At 42.1% G+C, this 15,858-nt stretch overlaps 1 protein-coding gene and 1 pseudogene across 15 annotated transcripts in view; both read left to right on the plus strand.

Moving 5' to 3' along the window:
• Positions 1-15,858, plus strand: part of ANKS1A (ankyrin repeat and sterile alpha motif domain containing 1A) — a 215,469-nt gene that overhangs the window by 142,609 nt on the left and 57,002 nt on the right. The window lies entirely within an intron of this gene.
• LOC129534149 (10 kDa heat shock protein, mitochondrial-like) lies at positions 8-10,813 on the plus strand (annotated as a pseudogene).

Here is a 15,858-nt window from a genome sequence, read left to right on the forward strand (position 1 = left end):
GGTTAGTTGAGAGGTGTGAGGGCTGTTTAGGGGAGGACAGGGGTAAGTCTGGGGGGAAAGCTGCTGGCAGGGGGCTTTTCTTTTTTTTAAATATAATTTCAACTTTTATGGTAGATTCAGGGGGTACATGTGCAGGTTTGTTACATGGGTATATTGCATGATGCTGAGGTTTGGGGCACGATTGATCTCATCACCCAGGTAGTAGACATAGTACCCAATAGTTAGTTTTTCAGCCCTTGCCCCCACTCCCTCCCCTCTCCAGTAGTCCCCAGTGTCTGTTGTATCTTTATGTCCATGAGTACCCAATGTTTAAGGGAGAACATGCTGCACTGTTTGGTTTTCTGTTCCTGTGTTAATTCACTCAGGATAATGGCCTCCAGCTGCATCCATGTTGCCTGAAAAGGACACGAGCTCATTCTTTTTTATAGCTGCAAGAGGAAGGCTTTTCTATTCCCTGCTTCTCCATGGTTATTCTTACTGTGCTGTCCTGGAAGGCCAAATACTTCTTCCAGCAGAAGGGTCCTGCCCATCCCACATTCCCAGATAGGTCAGGCAGAAGAGGGCTAAGTGGTTCAGGAAATGAAGATGAGGGAGTAGAAAACATTGGGAGTCAGAGGCCCAGTTTTCTTTCATAGCCATTATTAGTTGGAAATATGTACCAATTTCTCTGTGACCTATGGCATGTCTCGCTGAGCAGAAGAATGTGTTTGTCAAAGATAGGTAAACACCATGGGAATGTTAAAGTACCACCCTTGCAAGCTTCTTACTGAGTGGAAGCTGTCTTTGAAGTGGACTGGGTCTGTCTCTGAGGAATAATTTCAAGAACTCCATTTAGCTCTCCAAGAGGAGGGGAACACTACAGCTGACATGTCCATTTGAACAATCTGTACACTTAATGCCCTACCCAACTCTATTTGCGTAGGTGCTGGAAAGTTATGTAAACCAAAGCCAATCCATTTCCAGTGAAGGAACTGGGTTGGGGGTGGGGGCTGTGCTTCCAGCGCTACCTCCAGATAAGGTATAAGATGAAGCTTAAGATTCTGATTAGGCAGAGACAGAGGAATCCTGTGCAAAAGATTTTCATTGCTTAGTAAACAAAGATTTGGTGAGCCTATGCTAGATGCCTGGCCACTCGTGGAAAATCACTATAAGTGAGATAGCTCTGGGGGAGGGGGGTGCCAGGAGATTACATACTGGAGTGTGTATATTTGTAGGAATGTATGCTCTACCTTTGTTTTTTTAAAACAGAGTTTTACTGATTTACAGTCAGCTATAGGAAAACTTCAAGATAAATTTAAGAGGAGGGTGAAGATAAGTGCAGTGTGCTCTGAAATGGCCATAGAGGTCAAAAGAGAAAAACATCAGTGACTCTTACCCAGGTCTGAGATTTTTAAAAAATCAGTGGGTGGGGGAGTGGAGACAGGAGGTGTGAGAGGGTGGGAAGAGATTCAGGAAAGACCACTAGAGCAATGGGATTTGACATGGAATTAAAAGACCGAGTCTTATGGTTAAAACCAGTTTGAAGCTGGTGGGACAAGGAGAGGTGGGTGGAGAGAGCGGCATGAGCAGAGGCATGGAGCCAGAAAAGTTCAGGTCATTTGGTTTTTCTAGGGTGCTGACTGTGTGTAAGGGCAGAATGAGAAATAAGAGTAGAAAGCGAGATTTGCACCAGGTAGTGAGAGGGCCTCGAGCATCAGGCCAAGAGGTGAGTACAGCCAGCCCTCCATATCCATGGTTTTCTGCATCTGTGGATTTAGCCAACTGTGGATAGAAATATTTGGGGGAAAAAAATAACAAAACAACAATAAAAAATAATGCAAATGAAAATACAGTGTAACAATTACTTACATATAGCATTTACATTGTATCAGGTATTATAAGTAAACTAGAGATGATTTAGAATATACAAGATGTGTGTAGGTTATATGCAATGTTATTTCATGTCAGGGACTTGAACATCCACAGGTTTTGATATCCAAATGGTGTTCTGGAACCAATCCCTAGTGGATACTGAAGGAAGACTCCTGGATATGCTATCAAGGCAGTATCTCAGAATCCTTTAAACGGGCTGGAAGACAGCTTTACCAGTCTAATGAATCACCTCTTCTTTATGGCTCCTTCTGAGCATATCCCAAACCAGAGAGGTCAGTAGTGCTGGGCGATTCTTCACAGGATATTTATGTCCTGTTAACATGCATCATTTCTGGGCAGCCTTATGGGCTCCACTGTTTCCTCCTGGCCAAGAAATACAAAATCACCTGGGCAAAGCTGGGCTTAATTGAGGTTGGCTGTGTGGGCTCGTAAGCCAGTGTCTCTTTGCATCGAGAGGAGGTTCATTTGCTGATATCACCTGTGCAGATAAAGGTTGCAGGTGCTTACAATGGCCCAGGGATCTAGATCTATCCAAGATCTAGGTGCTGTGGGCCGGTTCTCTAGTGTGACTGAAATGCAAAAGCCCTGCTACATTTTAAATTTGAAAAAACTTAAAGGCAATTGAGGTCTTATTGGAAAGAATTCAGAAGATCAGGGTTTGCTTACATCCTAAACATTAACAGGGCCCTTTATGTGTAACCCTTCAATGTTGTTTCTTAGTGATACTGTACTTGGTTTCTGTGGATATCACTCTCTAAAGAGAAACTCCAAAAGTGTTTCCCCCAGTGATTGGCCCTAAACCCAGGGCCTTGGCAGGCTTTCCTGGAATAGGGCATTAGTTAATGGCTGCTCCCCACCCTATCCCTGACCAGTGCCCGTAGCCGGCTTTGCCATATCCTGTTCTTGCTGATTTTTTTCTTTGTTGTCCTTGGACCCCCGGGAGGTGGGGAACTCTGCTCTGAAGGCTCTGAAGGTGCTTGGGCCTAGCTCACCTCTTCACTGTGAGACCTGGGGAGGGAGAAGGAAGGCTGTCGGGTGGGAGCCCCTCAGGCTGCTCCTGGAAAGAAGTGCAGGACCACAGATGGGCTCAGGTTCAGGAGTCAGCAGATCCAGCTTCAAGCCCCAGCTCCACCATCTCCACCTCGGTGCATGGACTACCTCAGTAAGCTCACTGTTATTATTCTTATTTGTGAAACTGAGGCAGTTAGATCTGTGTTTCAGAGTGTTTTACCAATTAGAGATGTGTTTAACTGCCTAGCACAGTTCCTAGCATGCATAAAGTGTTGACTAAATGGTAGATATTAATGTTACTATCTTGCTTGGAGCTGCAGAGAATGGGAACTGAGGACTGGAGTGTGTTCAGACCTTATGAAAGGCAGAGCTCAGGCCGGGTGCGGTGGCTCACACCTGTAATCCCAGCACTTTGGGAGGCCAAGGCAGGTGGATTACCTGAGGTCAGGAGTTCGAGACCAGCCTGGCCAACATGGTGAAACCCCCTCTCTACTAAAAATACAAAAACTAGCTGGGTATGGTAGAATGTGTCAGTAGTCCCACCCACTCAGCAGGCTGAGGCAAGAGAATTGCTTGAACCCAGGAGGCGGAGGTTGCAGTGAGCGGAGATCACACCACTGCACTTAAGCCTGAGCGACAGAGTGAGACTCTGTCTAAAAAAAAAAAAGCAGAGCTCTTTGCAGGAGGTTCTTTGTTGTTTGGTGGTAGCAGAGTCACAGGGAACTACTGGAGTTCAAACCCTTCAACTGGTGATCCTCCTGCACAGCTCTGCCTCACTGCAGGGATGGGAGAGCCCACCCAGCCTGAGAAAGTCGGGCAGGCACCTTCCCCACTGTTCTCATTTGAGAAATTAATGAGCTTTCTGTTGAACTCCCTGAGAGGAGAAGAGAGGTTGGAGAGAAATCTACAGCCTTCTCTACAATTTGTTTTTCAAATATATTCTTCCACATAATGGCCAGCAAATGGCTGGTTGGTTGAGATGATGTTCTCCAGTTGGGGAACATGTATGGCTAATAGATTTGGGAGTCATTTTCTCCAAATACAGACTGCTCCTTATTGTGGGTTAATGCAGCCCTGTTGGACTACCCTGAGCGACATGACTTCTGGAAGATGGCCTGGTTAAGGTAAACCTCTGTGATCGTATCTGTTAATGACACTAGCATTCTCCCTATTTTCTACTGTATTTTTGGTGACAAAGAAGTCATAGAGTTTGCCTTTAAAAGAGCTCAGCCTAAGAGGAGATCTGAATCCAAACTTCAGTAGTTATTTTCTGTGTTCTCCAGTCAAGTCAAAGCACTCTTTGTTGTCTTAATGATGCTTGGGACATAATAGAGGGCAAACTGAGAAGGTGTACATAAATAAAATTTTAAAAATATATAGATAAGGAGTGGGAAATTCACCCACATCCCTCCATGCATACTTAACCTCTGTTAACATTCAATACATATCCAAATTCGGAGTCTTAGTGTATTTACTGATTATAATTTGCTTTTCTTACCTAATAACTGCACGTTGTGGATATCTTACCATGGCAGCATCAATAAGACCTGGATTCAGATCGTCATTCTAAAAAGGCTGAGTATTCTCTTGTATGGCTATATCATAAGGTTGGTTAGTTTGTTGTTGTTGAAACTTCTCCAACCATTAGATGCTGCATAGGGCATTTTCCACCTGCCCTTCAGGTCCAGTTCCTACCCTTTTCTATTTGCTTATGTGTCGTGCATTAATAGGCCAAGGGGTTGTTGGATTGGTTGTGTCCCTCTACTGAAAGCCACCACTCCTGGGAGGGACCTTCTCCCAATAGCTGTTCTCTCTGGGTTCTAGTAAACAGTCCTTCCCTTTGACCCTTCTGACCTAAGGCTCCTCACTGTGACTAGCTCCCCTCCCTGCACCTTACCCAAACCTGTGTAAATAATCCCATTACTAAGTTCCTTCAGGTGCACAATTTGTGCCATCTTTTCCTGCAGGGACCCTGAGTGATACGGCAGTTTTTGGCACTGTTTCTATCAACTCTGAGCAAGCATAGATGGCTGTATGCTGGAGCAGTAAACATGGCTCTAGCATGTAAATTGTAAATTAATCTTCATTTGCAAATGAACTGAAAGGCTTAGATATTCAGGGTGCTGGGAAGCAGGAGAAATTCATCATTTAACTGGAAGCACCAGAGTTGTGGCAGTACATTCATGGCGGGACCAACATTTAGAAAGTTTCTTTCACTCTTTGACTGAATATTGGTTGAAAGGAGTGCAGCTGAAACTGTAACCAAAGGAGGCATTATGCCTCCAGGAAAATCTCAGGGAGAAGTATCACAAACAGCAGTGGTAGCTGTTGGATCAGGCTCTAAAGGAAAGGGTAGAGAGATTCGACCAATTAGCGTGGAAGTTGGAGACAAATTTCTTTTCCCAGAATATAGAGGCACCAAAGTAGTTCTAGGTGACAGGATTATTTATTTAGAGATGGTGACATTCTTGGAAAGAATGCAGACAGAAATAAATCACTATTGAAATGGCATCACGTGAAGCTGCTCCTTCCACTGAAGTCCTAAAATATTTCATAATATAAATAATTTCCATGTCTTTCTTTATAATAAACTAAATTTCTAAATTTTATTTTAAACTTTCTTTATAATAAACTAATGATATATAAAGTAATGGCATCCAGTGTCTCTAAAACTTTGTTTTTCTGCACTGATATAGACATCTCCAAATAAAAATATGTAAATTTAACAAAATTAAAAATCCAAAACTTTAAGCCTTTCCCACTTCCTACTATAAGAAAGAAACCTGTTCTCCCTTCATCAAGCTGGCAGTGTCCTCAGCATCTCAGCTGTGTGCTCCTGCAGCAGAGTCTCCTTTTTGTATGTCTTCATCCTCTGTCTCTTGCACAGTGTGATGTACCCACAGCACACACACACAGCACCAATTAACATCTGAGATAAATACCTTGTAGGAAGAACAAAAATGACTTTCTGGTCATATTGTGGTTTGAATGGATAAAAAGTTTGTGATACCAGATTAGCCTCTCACCTGCCTTTGAATGGGATTGAAGTTTATGAAAGAGAAAACCACAGAAGGCTGTTTGTCTACTTAGCATAAACATTGGAGTCATTTAAAACTTGGCTAAAGGCTTAAATGATAAATTTGTGTTTTGTAATCAGCTTTCATAAATATTAAATAAGTGGGAGATGGGTGAAGAGCAGGGACATGCTTTGTATGCATTCTGTATAAGATGAGAATAATTTCTGGCACAGGATTTTGGGAATGTCCTGGCTTTGTCTGAAATGGTAGCTGAGGAAACCCTTGGCTCTTGAATCCTTTTCCTGAGAAGTGAAGTGGCAGCAACTGGGAGGGCACACTTTCAGGCCAAGTCCAGAAGTGGCCTCGCCGCCTCGCCCTTTCCAGCTCTGTCCCATTAGAGGCATGATGTCATCAAGAGACAAGCTGATTGGTTCAACTCCGTAGAGGCTTTGGCTGCTTTTAACCCTTGGGGGTTAGGTGTGCAAAAAGAAGAATGTAAAATAAGGAGATTTGCATTTCCACTGATGATGACTAAATTTCCCACACCATATTCTGCAATGTGCATTGTTCCTCTTTATGTAAACAAGCATGCTGTGTAGTCTTTTGTGCTGAGCAAAGCCCTCCCGCCCTGAACAAGAATGTGACACTCCTACCTCTGGGGAAAGATTAGGGCCTGGAGTGTCTATTTAAGTTGTTTCCAAGTATACAGAGTAGTCACAACTGTTATCCTAGATGAAACACCCTTTATATTTCCATTGGCTTTAGGTGGTCTGGTAGTATTGAGGTAATTTGTTCATATTTTTAAAATAATCTCATTTATTTTATAGGCAGCCCTAAATAAACAGTTTTGGCGTTTCTATCAAAGTGATTTTTGTTAGCCTAGATTATATACGTGTATACACACACACACGTATATATATACGTGTGTGTGTGTATATATGCGATGTGTGTGTGTGTATATATTTATGTATGTTTATATGCATTTCCATGGCCTTGATGCTAACAGGAGAAACTCCACGGTGTTGTGAATGAGCGGGAGTTAGTCCTGGCTCTGCAACTGACTGGTGATGAGAAAACTGGTGTGTTCAGCACCTCTCTCTCCCGCTTGGTGGTCCCTTGCTGCCATCATGTCTCTAACTGGACAGGTGCTGGAAAGCGGGGTTGGGGGAGTGGGGGAATGCGCCCTCCCTGCTGCTGCCACTTCACTTCCCACCGATGCATTTCCCCATTGCTGCTGTCCCTATCTGTTACTCATCTGTTTCCCTCTTTCTTTTTCCCTTGGCTCTTTCTCCTCTTTTCTTCTATGCTTTTTTGTCTTTTTTTCTTCCTCCCTACTTTTCTCATTCATTTTTCCTTTTCATTCTTATTTTTACAGGTGGAGTTAAGGATAGGCTTCTCTTCCAGCCTCTCAGCCCTCTGTACCAGAGGGATTTTGCTTTTATTTTTTCTTTTTAACATTTTTTCCAGGGTTGACCCACATTTCTATTCTGCACCAGCATTTCTGCCACTCGTGGTATCCGCAGGCCACCACACCCACCGCCAGCCCCAGTCCCCCACTAAACAGCCTGGTTCCCTTTAGCTGCAGCAAGAGGGCACCATCAAGCACCAGGGAGGGAGCTGGGGTATTTGCAAAATCACCAGCAAAAGGAGAATTTTCCTTTTCTCCCTTTTTTGTTTTGTTACAAACTGAAAGCTTGGGTGACAATGAATGTAGGTGAATATAGATGAGAGGAATTTGACCTTTATTCCAGTCCATACAAATGCTGAGAATCACAGAAGGAAACATTTTCTGGGATATTCTTTTTATACTTTGGTTCTGGTTTTGTATCTTGTTTTTCTAGTAAAGTAACAGTAGGATACAGAGTGCGTGATTTTGTATGACTTTGGGAATAATAGTTCATCTTATATTATTCTAAGCAATTGTGTCTAAGAACAAGTAGAGGTATTTTACATAATCAGTAATAGTATAAAATTGAAGTATGTTTGTATTACAGTTACACATTCAGCTAATTTGTTGAGCACCTGCTCTGTTCCAGGTAGGCTGTAAGTGCTGGGGATACAGCAATGAACAAAACAGACAAATCCTCTTGCCCTCATGGAGCTGGCATTCTAGAAAGCTAGAGGGGAATGAGAATTTAAAAAGAATGAATAGGTAAAAATCGTAGTATGTAGTTGATGATAGGAGTGATTATGAGAACAATACAGCTAAGAACAGGATTAGAGGGTGCAGTGGGAGGATTGCTGCCGTTAGGTGAGTCAGCCAAGGAAGGCCCCTTTGAGGAGGACGTGAAGGAGTAAGCTGTGCGTGCTTGGGGTGGGGAGGGAGAAGCATGAGTGGTTATTGGGCTACTTTCTCTTAATTAATTTCTCCTGTAAGAGAAAGTTAAAATCCTACCCTACACTTAATATTGTCTTACAAATATACCTTATAACTTGACTTTTACTTTTAACTTCCTTTTTCTTTAGTCATGATTGCTACCTGTTGCCTTTCTCATCTTGGTTTTTTTCCTTGATTTCTTTATTTTAAGCCGTTGGGTGCATGCTTTTAAACATGCACATATCCACATTTTTAAAAAGCTATTGAACTAGAATGAAATCATAATTTCTCAAACTTGATCATTGTTCTTGTTGTCATCCTAGGCAAGGATGTTGGGTGAGTTCTGGCAGAGGGGCTGGGTTATAGGTCATTGTCTTAGGAAATGCCTTTCCATGAGCTCATTGCATACGCAAGGCAGAAATAAAATCTGAAAACCAGGATCATGAAGCAAAGGGAAGAGAATTCAAAATTACTAAGACCAGAAGATGGCCAGAAATCTCCGAAATGGGAGATCCAGTGAGGGAGGCCAACTGACTGGGTGTTCATGGAGGCAGGGAAGGTGAGTTGAGGGTATGCCACCACCACTTGGAACACAGAAATGGTGCTGATGTCCTAAAAGAGCACTCACCACAAATAATTTGCCCTGATGAATCTTAAATACATCCTCTCAGGAGCCAGGCCCATAGGTAATTACAACCAGTAAGAGAGGGAGATGGTGGTGGCCTCAGACATTCTCTGACCCCGGGTGGACTTAGGGGACGTCAGGGTAGAGGGAGCTTCTTAGAGACCAGATATGAAGGTGGTCTGTGTGTATGCATGCACACATGTGTGTGTATATATCCCAGAGAAGTTTGTTTAGAGATATGCTGTGTGGTCAGAGTGGCAGCCAGACGGTGGTGGATAGGCTTTTTATTATGTAAGACTCTGAGAAAACAATTAATCTGGACCTCATTTGCACTTCCTTTGAAATGTGTGACCCTCAGAAACAACACAGGCTCTTTTCCTGACCCCAGTGTTATGCCAGCATCCTCAAAGATGTGCTCTCTGATCTCAGCTCTGTGAGATGAGATCAGATCATGGACGACTACCCTCCCTGCCTAGGGCTCCTTTGTCCTGCTTTCTTCTCCATAGATGTTCCCTTTTGATGCTACCAGGTGAGTAGCCAGTGGGTAAGAAGAATGTCTGTGGCCTGTAGCTGCTGGGCAGGGCCAAGATGCTGAGCGAATCTTTCCCAGGCATCCTACTCTTGCTCACAAGCTCTAATGACCCAGTCTCTGGCGCCACAGGGCCCACCTGTCCATAACTCAAGGCAGCCTGTTTATTTGCCTGGACAGGTGGAAAACTGCCTAAGCTCACTAGGTGCCTACAAATGACAATTTATCTGGCAGTCTGTTCTTGGCTGTCCTGATTTAAACAGGCAGGAAGCCATTGTAAACTCAGCTGAAATGTAGTGGTTTGTGTAAATGTTCTGGTTCCTTTCCTTTCCACTTTGGATCTAGTTATTTTCAACATAACTTCCCCCAAAAGCATGGAAGAGCCTTATATCCGTTATGCAGTGGGCATACAGTCCTGGTTTTGCAGCTTGGGCCCTCTGTACTGGGCCAAAGGACAGTGAAGAGTGCCGTGGAACTTGGGTGCAGTGGCAGAGGACTGGCATCCCATCTTCACACTGTACTTCAAGGGTGGAGATCTCCCAGCCTCAAGGTCGTAGGCTGTTTCTGTGTCCTTGGAGGGAATATATAGCTTAACCTCCATATCTAACTGTATGTAGAAATCTAGGCAAAGCTAACCCTAGAAATGGAATGTTTATACCTTAGGGATTTTGTATTTTTAAAATTATAATACCTGAATCTAGGTGAAATTTTAAAGGTGCCAAAGACTATATAGTGAAAAATAACTCTTCCAGATTTTCAGTTCTTCTCCCTGATGTTTTGAATATCCTTCCAGAAATATTCTCTGCATGTAGAAGCATTTCTGACATGTTAAGCATTTTTCTTTTTAAAAGACAAAATGGTGCTGTCTCATGTGTACTGCTCTGAACCTTGCTTTTTTCATGTAATAGTAATTTTTTGAAAATCATTCTAATTAAGTACATGAAGTTTTCTTTTTTATTGTTCATAATATTCCATGGTGTGCATATACTATCATTTATTTTTGTTTCTTGTAGGTGGACATTCTACATGTTACCAAGCTTTTACTGATTAAAGCATTGCTGCAATGCAAATCCTTGTACAGAGTCATTGTAAGATGTTTCTAGAAGCTGAACAGCTGTGTGAAAGAGTTTGTCTGTGTTAAATTTACTTTCCTACCCACAACATGTAAACACCTTATCAACATAAGGGTGGTCAGCCTTTTAGTCTCTTTTTGGTTAACAGATTGGTAATGTTATCTTGGGTTAGTTTTAAAGTGTGTTTCTTATTATGAGTGACATTGGCATCTCTTTATATGTTTACAAAACACTACTTTCTATATTCCTTTTCTCTTTTTTTTTAAACATTGTTATTGAATTGATCTCTGTTACTAATTTGTAGAAGCTCTTTGTATTTGAGAAAAATTAGCCCTTTATCTATGATATGATTTGTCTTTTGGCCTTATGGCATTTTTATGTTTTTTTTTAACATGTAGAAATTCAGAATTTTTATGTAGTTGAATCTATCAATCTTGTATGATTTCTGCTTTTTTTTTTTTTTTTTTTTGAGACAGTCTTGCTCTGTCACCCCGGCTGGAGTGCAGTGGCACAAACTTGGTTCACTGCAACCTCCATCTCCTGGGTTCAAGCTGTTCTTCTGCCTCAGCCTCCTGAGTAGCTGAGATTACAGGCACCTGCCACCACGCCCAGCTAATCTTTGTATTTTTAGTAGAGACGAGGTTTCACCATGTTAGGCCAGGCTGGTCTGGAACTCCTGACCTTAGGTGATCCACCCGCCTGGGCCTCCCAAATTGCTGGGATTACAGGCGTGAGCCACGGTGCCCAGTCGACTTCTGCATTTTGTATCCCAGTTAAGAAGACTTTCCTTACTCTAAGATTACAAATATATGTATATTATTTGTATATATACATTATATATATTATTACATATACATATATTATGTAATTACATATATAATATATACTTATATGTAATATACAAATATATATTATTTGATTACAAATCTATTTTATATATATATATAGTTACACATTCTATATATATACACACACACAAACACATAATTTCCTCCTGATATTTTATGGTTTCATTTTTCAGGTATAAATCTTTGTTTCTTCGGAATTCATTTTGCTATGAGGAGTGCTAGACATCCTGTTGATTTTTAGCAACAATTTGATCTAGCCCACTATTTGATTCAGTTTTCCTGGTGATGAAACTAAAGCTTTGAGAGCTGAAATGACTTGCCTACGGTCTTAGGGTTGATAAATGAGGGAAACCAGTTGGAACTACATCTTCTAAGGATCGTATTTAGAATATAGGTGAGCTAAACCTTTATTTCAGCATTAATTAGCAGTTACTTTTCATTTCCTCTTGTTTCAACCCAAATTATTGCAGCATTATCTTACTTTTTCCCTCTAACTGCAGACAAAAATATTTGTCTTTGTGTATGAAGGAAAGCAACTTACGAAAGGAGTCTCCTGGGAGAAGCATGTGTTTCCTTTTTTACTGTAATATTAAGACTCAAAGCATTTCTTCCCTTTACTGCTCTCTAAGATGGGGGGCTGTTAGGTTTTTCTTTTGTGACTTGAAAAGTGAGGTGATGATTTCTGGCAAATTCTAAAATTTGGAATTTGGAAGGAATCCTAGTTACCACGTAGTCCAGCTCCCTTATGAACAAAGTCACTTCTGTGTTGTCTAAAAGTGACCTTCTTTACTACCGTACTTGACTGGTTTAAAAATAATAATAGTAACTAACTAAATAAATAAAAATGATCTTCCAACTTTTGCTTGTAAACCACAAGTAACCCCCTCTACCATCCACCGTTACGTCTATGAAATAATGAAAAATCCTTTCTCATATCCAGCTAAAATCTGTGACTTCCACCCCATTAATTCTGGTTTTACCTTCTTGGTAGGTCATGCATGCAGTCCTCCATAATAGTTGTTCAGATATTTGAAGCTGCAATTATGTCCTCCCACCCTCAAACCTTCTCGTTTCCTTGCCAGGCAGGCATGCCAGTTTCTTCTGTCTCACCTCAGATGGCTTATTTTCAAACTGCTTTTGTCCTGGCCCTTCAGTGAACATCCTCTTGAAATCGTGTGACATTGTTACAGATGCTTGTACATAATGTACATTGCATGGTACACTATGATGAGATTTACGTGTTGCAGGCCACCTGATAATGCTTCATCAAGGGGTTTGATGCGCATCTTAGTCTCCTGAAAACTTAAGGGTTCAATCTGTCAGTGAGCCCAAGTCAAAGACAGTGTGCACAATGCTTCCAGAGGTACCACACCTCCATCAGGAGGCCATACAGAAAGCGGTTCTGTGGAGTGGAGGTGTTTGTTGCCTTTTGAAGCTTTATCCTGTGATTTCTGCCCTGGAGATACAGCTCAGCCTCTTCCCTGTTGTGCTCTTTTGGCAAAATCAATGTAGCTTTTCCCCATGTCCCATCACATAACAGTGACTCTACCTACTCTCCACCTAACAGCATAATGGCCTGCTCTGGGCCCATGAGACTTGCTCAGGCATTTTTTAGCAGCTACATGACTCACTATGACCTTAATTTGCAGGTAAAGATGCTTTTGTACCAATTTTTCATTTGAAATCAATAGGACAGATAAGGCCTGAGAAAGCCTATGTTGTCTAAATGACCCTGAGCCAGGCCTTGTAAAGGGTCACTCAAGTCCCCTTGTGCTCTTGACCAGAACCCTTCCTCCTCCTCCCCATTTTGTGCCAGTCGCCAGTGTTTCCTTCCAAAATCTCTCTCCTCCATTCACACTCACGTATCTGGGATCCTCAGCAGCCACCACCTCAGTATCTCCCTGCTTGCCTCTGGGCTTCTCTAGCTCGTCTTACTTGTGGCTGCCTTATCATGTTCCTCAAATATTTTGTGTTATCCTCCCTTGACTAAAAACGTCCTTGCTTCCCTATTGCTATGGTTCAGAGTCCAGACTCCTTAGCCTGGAGTGCATGATTCACCAGAGAATGAGCCCATGGCCCAGCCTCTATAACTGGCCTTCTCTTTCATCTCATACCCTATTTTTCCCGCTCAGTTAATTCCTATACTCACTGTTTTCCCCTACACGTTGGTTTATACTATTCTCCCTATTTGGGTGGCTTTCTCCATTTCTTTTTGTTGAAATTCCACTCTTCATTAGAGGCTTAGTCACTCATTCACCACACTGATGGAGAGCCTACTGTGTGCTTAGGCTGGGCATACAGAAATGAAATTGTAAACAAACATGCAGCTTTTGAGGGACTTAGACCCTAAAGTGAGAGATAGATATTAAACAAGTACAAATAAAAATATTACCACAAATGAAAATAAGTGCTCTTGAAGAAAAGGAACAGAGTGCTGGGCAAGGTGTGGGAGGTGAGGTGAGGTGAGGCCCCATTAGATGGACTGGCCATGAGGCCTCTCTGCAGTCAGGCTTAGGGAGACTGAAGGAGCTCAGTAGCCCAGTAAACAGTGTTGGGGCTCAGGAGAGGATGAGGTCAAGTCTCTGTCTGCCATAAAACCTGCCCCCTTGCACTTTGAGCTTGACAGGTCTTTCCATCAGCAGCTCTTTCCGCCGGCACTACATGCTTTGCTGCTCTTGTTTGTGTGTGTGGCCCTTCTCCCCAGTCAGATGAGAGACCTTTCCAGAGTAGTAATCACAGTTCGTTTTTACAAGCCCTGCGGCTCCCCAGCCCCAAACGGGTGCTTAGAAATGCAAGTCCTTGATTAAGGGCCTCAGAAGGATGTGGGATGTCCTGAGTCCTTTAAATGTCATGTTTTCCCCCAAAGAACTCAAGGTGTGGATTGCTAAAGACTTGCTGCGCTTGGGCATAGATAGGTATCTGTTTTTCTTCTTCTTGAGGGAGATATAATAATTAAGCCCTTCTCCTTCACCTCGCCCTTAAATTTGGAATTTTCTTTTCTTTTTCTTTCTCTAGTAATAAGGTAGAGCCCTTTTTTATGCCACAACTGAGGGATCCTAAAGCATATTCAGAATAATTTGCTTCATAGATGTGAGCACAGAAATTTACAGATTTTGGGAGCTGTATACTGGATGTCTTATGACTTTCTCACTTAATAAATTAATCCTCCCTCACCCATTTTTTAAAGGTAAAAATATTTCACTAAAACAAGCTGGTTTGGAAAGGGGGAGATGAATTTGGCATTTAAATGTCAGATATGTTTTAAGCTAACTTCATTCACTGCCCGTTCCTGCCTCCATACATAGTTAACATTTATAAAGAATGCAAATAGAATCCCCCTTGATAATGTCACATTGGTGTTAACAGTCTTTCTGCTTCTAAGTATCATATACGTAAGTCAAGAACAGAAATAGTTTGGACAGTTCTTGGCCCCTATTATTCCAAATTAGATTGAAAGAAGAAAAGAACCAAACCAGATATGGTATATTTCTGTTAAAATATCAGCTCCTGCTCAGGTAGCTCCATATGTTCCCACAGGTCTCCAGAAGGACTTGCTGCAGCAGAGCAAAGCAGAACTAAACAAATCCTCAGCTGGGTTCATGTGCTTACAGCCATTATGGGCTTTACAGGCACTTAATAGAGCAGAGAGTTCACATCTCAGACATGTATGATGCTGGTGGAATTCATTTGGTTAAAGAAAAATTTTTCCAAGGCCCATTTTTTAAGAATCAAAAATATTACTGCTGATCCCGAAATAAGGTCTTTGATGAGTCTCTCCTGTTGGGGTATTAACCTAGGGGTCTGGCCATGCTCCAGTTCAGATAACGCTGTTTCTCTGTACTAAATTCTTCCTGAAGGTTCAATTAGATTTTGGCCTTTTTCATCTTGGGCAACAACTCAAGAACTGCCCATTTCTAAGGCAGGAGCTTAGTGATGAATGCATTTGTTTCACTGCTGACAAAGATTCCAATGTAAAATCTGCCAGCCCCTTGAGGATGGAAACAGAGATTGATCTCAATGAAGAACGAGTCTATTGGTCCTCATGCAGAGATGCATTAACGTCTCTCTGTGCTCTGGAAGGGGTTCACTTCCCCAGGTGGACCTGAGCAGGCTGGATGTTGCAGCCTGTTCAGCGGCAGGATCGGGCCCTGTTCCTGGAAGAGAGCTCCACTAAGGTACTTGTTAGAAGTCATCAGTGGTGTTAACACTCAGGTTCCTTTGGTCGGTGGTTCCACAAAGCAACATTTACTCAGCACCTACTGTTGCCAGGCTTTCAACTGCTGTATGTGGCATTATGAGAACATAATGTTGCAGGTTTAGGTTTGCTGTGCCCTTTTTACCAGGGGTGTGTCTGTGTGTCTGCTGATGAATTTCTTAGAGGTATATTAGTTTGCTACCTTGGTACCTTTTGCCACTTAGTTTTGCTTTCTCTTTTTCAAGGAACAGCATATATGTGTTTGTTTCATTCAGTGATCCACTGCAAATTGTGTATAAGCTTTTGTGGGTGGTTTTCTATTTTGACATCACCGTAAGTGTTTTGGTTCTTTTTCTTGAATGTTTGTTCTC

The sequence above is a fragment of the Gorilla gorilla genome, chromosome 5, assembly GCF_029281585.2.
Source record: "Gorilla gorilla gorilla isolate KB3781 chromosome 5, NHGRI_mGorGor1-v2.1_pri, whole genome shotgun sequence".
Taxonomy (NCBI): domain Eukaryota; kingdom Metazoa; phylum Chordata; class Mammalia; order Primates; family Hominidae; genus Gorilla; species Gorilla gorilla.